Source organism: Amaranthus tricolor, chromosome 16, assembly GCF_026212465.1.
Source record: "Amaranthus tricolor cultivar Red isolate AtriRed21 chromosome 16, ASM2621246v1, whole genome shotgun sequence".
Taxonomy (NCBI): Eukaryota; Viridiplantae; Streptophyta; class Magnoliopsida; order Caryophyllales; family Amaranthaceae; genus Amaranthus; species Amaranthus tricolor.
In genome coordinates, this window is record NC_080062.1 from 15,927,450 (window position 1) to 15,934,483 (window position 7,034).

General features: G+C 24.9%; 1 long non-coding RNA gene across 1 annotated transcript; it reads right to left on the reverse strand.

The window, feature by feature from the left end:
• Positions 1-3,326: 3,326 nt before the first annotated feature.
• LOC130802659 (uncharacterized) lies at positions 3,327-7,034 on the reverse strand. Its single transcript, XR_009039782.1, has 3 exons — positions 6,461-7,034; positions 5,966-6,069; positions 3,327-3,551 (listed from the first exon to the last, which is right to left on the reverse strand). It is a non-coding gene; the product is annotated as an uncharacterized LOC130802659 (long non-coding RNA).

Consider the following 7,034-nt stretch of genomic DNA (forward strand, 5'->3'; position numbering starts at 1 on the left):
ATATATCTATATATATATATATATATATATATATATATATATAATATATATATATATATATATATATATATATATATATATATATATATATATATATATATATATATATATATATATATACATATATATATATATATATGTAAATATATATATAAATATATATATAAATATATATATGTATATGTATATATATATATATATATATATATATATATATATATATATATATATATATGTATATATATATATATATATATATATATATATATATATATATATATATATATATATATGTATATATAAATATATATATGTATATATATATATATATATATATATATATATATATATATATATATATCTATATATATATATATATATATATATATATATATATATATATATATATATATATATATATATATATATATATATATATATATATATATATATATATACATATATAAATACATATATATATATATATATATATATATATATATATATATATATGTATATATATATATATATATACATATATATATATATATATATATATATATATATATATATATATATATATATATATATGTATATATATATATATATACATATATATATATATATATAAATATATATATAAATATATATATATAAATATATATATCTATATATATATATATATAATATATATATATATATATATATATATATATATATATATATATATACATATATATATATATATAAAAATATATATATAAATATATATATAAATATATATATGTATATATATATATATATATATATATATATATATATATATATATATATATATATATGTATATATATATACTTATATATACATAAAAAGTGTGACAACGTGGGGAAGTTGTTGGGGGAAGTTTGGTGTGAAATTTTCAATTGTGTAGGTTTAGCTCAAAGGAGTGAGAGTGATTTACAATCACTTTTACAAAACCTAAAAGATATTAGTAGAAAATTGGAGGAAAGTGATGATGTAAGGGTGGACATTACTAAAGAGCAACAAATCGAATTATTAGTAGGCACAAGTTCATCTTCGACAATGGAAATACAAAATCCAATCCAATCAAAGAACAAAGGAAGAAGGCAAAGAATAATTGGGGAAAAGGAACAAACTATTGAGCAAAGCAAGAAGCCCAAAAGAAAGTGTAAAACTTGTGGTAAATTTGATTATCATGATAGTCGAAATTGCCCATCAACAAAAGATACCCCACTTAAGGTATAAAAATATATAATTTGCTTATATTTTAATGTATCCTTATTTAATAATTTGATTATGTAAATGAAAGTGCAAAATTTTTATTATGCAGAAAAGTTGATGCTGAAGAACAGATAGATGAAGAGATTATTAAGAAGTTTGAAAGTTTTGAATACACTATTCTCTTGAAGAGATAGATGAAGAGATTATTAAGAATAGATAGATGAAGAGATAGATGAAGAGACTATTTATTTAGAAATTTGAAAGTTTTGAATACACTATTCTGTTGTAATTTGATACTATGTTGTGATTAAAAATTACTATGACAATTTATAGCTACTGTCTTCTCTTTTGTAAGTTTGAAAAATATTTGTTGCAAAAGTGAATGCTACTATGTTCTTAGAAAAAGATACTATGTTATGATTAAAGGTTACTATGACTATATATAGTTACTATCTTCTTTTTTTAATTTTGGAAAAACTTTGTTTCAAAAAGTAAATGCTATTATGTTCTTAGAAAAAGATACTATGTTATGATTAATGGTTACTATGAATAATCATAGTTACTCTCTTCTTTTTTAATTTTGGAAAATAGAAAAAGATTGTAAGTCATAAAAGTTGCTAACAATAGCACCATATCTACAGTGATTACATAGCAAAAGTAACTACAGTGATTAGATTATCTAGTAATTAGATTATCTAGTAACTACAGTAATTAGATTATCTACTATGTTCCATCAAATGTTTGTACAACTAAAAACTTCACAACTTCATCTTGTACTTCACATTATCGAATCTTATTCTTCTGATAGAAACTTGTTTGGCAATGGAGCGTCTTTTATCCTTAAAATTGGACACCTCTTCTAAAACTTTAGATCTTTGTTTGTTCAAATCAGATAACACCAAAGATCCAGCAATCTTAGCTCTTACAACATGTCTCAATGGAGCCTACATAAGAAGAATATACATTTAATTTGAATGTTTTAATTAGAATGTCATTCAAAAAAATACATTTAAAAGATAATATTAAGAAGAAAAAACGTAACTGCATTCAATATCGGACACTGGAAATCAACTGTTCCCTCAAAAAACAGCATGCTCATCATCATGAATACATCGCTTTCAATGTTAGTCCTAGCAGTCGTTTTCCAATCAGTGGGAACTCGTTCCATTTTCCATAAAGGAATAACATCAGTAGCTTGCATCTTATCATCAAAAATTGTTGACAGCAAATCTTTCTACAAAAGATTCATTTAAATATTTATTAATAAATATTTCATATTCTTAGCAACATAGGCAAAAGGTTTTTCAGATAAAATGTTAGACATACCATAGTGTCACCTAGCTTTCTAATTTATTCTTCCGAAATAGCAGTATGGTTTACATTGTCAATCATTGAACTATTCTTAACTTCATATTCAAAAGAAGTAAGAAGTACTGACTACCCTTCAGTATCGGAACAACAATCTGTATATTATATATCACTGAATCAATAAAAATATCTAAAAAACAGTGACTGCATAAGTACTGACTACCTATTAGTAGCTATAATAACTAAAATAGTGACTATATAAGTCAATCAATCATAAAAAAAAATATCTTACCAGATCAAACTTAGACAAATCAACTTGGTTGAAATCCACCCATTTGACCCAAGAATCATAAACTAAATCTATTTGTTGAGAACCACCATTATTATGAAATTCCAACAAAGCAAGCTGTAAAAATAAACAATGAAATAACTAAAAATAGTTTCAAAATAGAATAAAAGTTAAAGAATAAAAATGACAAAAAACTTACACTAGAACTAGCACTAAAAAAGAACTTTTTGGAAGATTCCTTGTTCTTTTCATTTTCATTTAGTAATAGACACCAACAATCCACAACAGTAACATGAGTGCACTTTGAGGGATCCCCTAGAGTATAAAACTCTTCCCTTTGAATTCGCAAATTGTAACCGCCTCGAATTATGAAGGCAAACACTAACTGGAATTTAGTATTAATCAAGCGGAAGCTTACTTTTGCCAACACAATTAAGGGGTTACTTAAAGGTCAAACCAATATCCAAGTATAATACTTGAACCAAACCAAAGCAATATAACGAAAGTCTTAACTGTCTAAAATATAGGAAAATTACAACCAAATCGAAATAAGTCCAAAGTTCAAATTACATCCTTAAAATAGTCTAAATCTAAACTAATAGTCTCTCAAATACAATAAAGAGATCTAAACAAAAGGGGAGTCATACTCCAACTCGGGTTCAACTTCCGCTCACATATCCATTCTCCGTCGAGGTGCCATAGGGGTTTACTCTAAAAACAAAACCATTGGAAAAACATACAAAGCATAGTATCAGCAAAAAGGCCGAGTATAAACACACTGGTGTCTGTCAAACAAGTTATTAAAATCTTCTTTTTTTTTTTGAGTAAATTCATTTTGAAATATACTTTTTCATTTGATAAATCATATTATGATTCAAATCCAGTTCAATGGCTCTATAGTAATTTCAAATTCTTATTTTTCATCATAAATCATAAGATCTCAATAGATCCAAATCAATTTCAAACTCATATCATAAGTTTACATGGGTACTCTGTGAGTCATCCTGTGACTCGTTTGGTAGTCGATCTACCGTCCGCGACATGTCCGGCAAGTGTAACACAATGGTATTGTGAACAATACGCGCTCAGCATTGGTGAGCCGTTTAATCATGCACACAACATTTGCTGTGGCATATGTACCCGCCATTTAGGCTAAAACATTTTTTTGTGCATAATATATATCTTGTAATTTAATAGCATTTGAAAGTCAAAAATATGATAAATATCTATTATTTGCTCATAGCAAAACATACTTTATTTGCGACTTAGCAAAATCAAATCATAATATTTCCCACATGGGTAAAACATGCTTAGCATAATCATATCATTAAACATAACCTTTGTATTATATTGGGGCATCACTAACATGTATGGAAATGCATCGTAACAAAAAGTGATTAAAGTTCAATACAATTTTTTTTTTAGGAAACCACTAAAATGTTTCGTTTCAATCTTTCTTAAAGTAAATATAACTTTAAAGGGTTTTGAAATTCATTCAAAACAACTAGAATATGATTCATAAGTCTATAAAATCTTTACGACAGAAGATTTCATAAAACACTATTTTCTTAAATACAAGATAGTTTTGCCGGTAATAAAATCGATAATTGATTTGCAAAGTACATATTAATTCTCCAACAAGGCCCAAATTAATCAAGTCATTATAATACCTTATTTAAAATGAATTTAAGGTTGACCCATCAGATTATAATTGGTTGTGCGAATTTATAACGATTTTACAATTATTTTCGACAATTTGGGTATTTACCGTTATTTAAATGGTGTCTTAAATCCGTAAAATTTTATAAACCATCTAATTTAAAATTATTTTAGACTATGAGGCAGTAGTTTATTAATATAATTATAAATTTTTGATATAGATTTATTTTTACCCAAATTTATTTAACAATATTACACTTTTTAATAAATAAACATTTTCTATTAATTTGATAAATTAGTAAATAATTAATAATTTATTTTGTAAAATTATACCAAAGTTCCAGAAGTCATATAACATGTTTATTAGGCCATTTACACTTATAAAAAATCATGTATGATGTTTTATTATTTTGTATAGATATTTTATCGATATATAGAATAAAATAGGTTTAAAATTATTTGAGTCCGAATAAAATATTATAAAAATTATATGATATTTCAGAAACTTTTTTAAGGGGTATAAAATTTTAAATAACCATTAAAAATCATTTGGGGTATTTTTAATAATTAATATTGTTATTTTACCGATAAACCGAATAAAATTTATTTAAGACCATATATAGTTACGAAAATCAATATAAATTTTTCAACATGTATCTACTGTTTATATAAGTGTCTCATAAAAGTTTCATGTCCAAAAGACGTTATTTAGTATTTATTTTATATTTTACCGTTTTCAAACTTACCGATTATTAATAACCGAGTAAAAATTATTAAGGTCCTTAAATGTCAACGAAACCTTCCCAAACTTTTACCAATTTTACCTACTGTCCATATGAGTATGTGATAAAAATTTCAAGTCCATATGTCTTTGTTTGGTAATTATTTTATATTTTACCATTTTATAATTTACCGTTAAACAATTTAACGATTATTCAAAAATCATAAAAAAATTCAAAACTAAATATATTCTGGCCAAATCTTGTTGGAGACATTATAATATATTTTTATTAATTATTTTTGATGATGAAGAGTTCATCTAATACCATGTTTTATAATAAGAGTATTTAACACCTTAAAATCCATTAAAATGTCAATTTAACGAATAATCTCAACAAAAAGTATCAAAGAAATTTTCTTAACATATAGCTACTGGAAATTTCTTTTAAAATGAATTTCAAATATTTTCAAATTCATATAATCATTTCCATCACAATAACTCTCACAAAGTAGTGTTAAACATGCCTTTAAACATACAATAATTTATAAAATCAACATGCATGATGCCCACAATAATAATACATGTAATAAATTATTCCATACTCAAATTCATCATTTTGACATCATTTATCAAGATTTAAGAACTTCTCTTTGGGAATTTATTTTTTTTCTTTTAAAAAAAAGTTTATACACAAACTTTCCCAACTTGTTCTTAAATCCTTTAAAAATCACCCCATGTGACATACCTCGACTCCAAGCCTATATAATTATTCCGTAAGCTCCTACGCGTTTTTAGAAGTGGTTCTAACTTCAGTTCCTTGCCCTTCAAGCCTCAACTCCAACTCTTCAACTAAACATATTGCATTCATCCAAAAATCAATAATAATTTTGGATTTCTAACATGCACTTAACTTTTCCTAGTTAGAGTTGTTAAACTAATACTTGTGATGATTTTAACATATTTGGAGTATACTTATTATGTTGAGCAACATACTTAGTTAAGTCTCATAATTTTACTTGAATCCTTTAAGTAACAAAATTTATATGTTTGTAGAAATACATCTTCTTACTTTCTATTATGGCCTATTTTCATAGATTTATAAATGATGATTTTCTTAGTTTAGAGATAAAATACTCATGTTATAATGATCTTAGTTTATAGAAAGATTCATAAAAAAATATGTTTTACATGAACAAGTTTTAACAAAAACTAGTGGAATAAAGAAATGAACATAACTTACTCTATACTTGGTGGATTTCTTCAAGTTTGGTGTCTATGGAAAGCTCTTAAGATGAAGATTATTTTTATGGGAGATTTGAGTTTATAAACATAAATTTTCAGAAGTTTTAGATGGGTTTTTGAAGAAGATTTAATGAGAAAAGAAGGTGTTTTTGCTAGGAATTGTAAGATTGAACTTCAACTATGCTTATGGATGAAATAAGGAGTAAAATGAGGAGTGAAAGAAGGTTGATGGAGCTGAAAATATGGACAGCAAATATGTCTTAATTTATCATGTTTGCATGCTTGTTATGATGGTGTTTTTGGGTAAGAACAATAGGGGCTTTGGGTAGAGAGTTTGGTGGAGTGTGTAAGTGAGTTTTGGGGCTAAATGAGGGCTAGTATGGCAGCTAGGGGCTGCTGTTTTGGGGCTGATTTGGAGTGCTTTTTGTCCTCAATTTGGTCTATTATGGTATAAGAAAGGTTTATCTAAGATAGTTTAAAGTTTGGGTAAAAATTGTTGTACATGTAACAAGTTATGTAACTTGTACTTCATGTTTAAAAATCACTTGTATATGTAAGAAATATTTAATTTA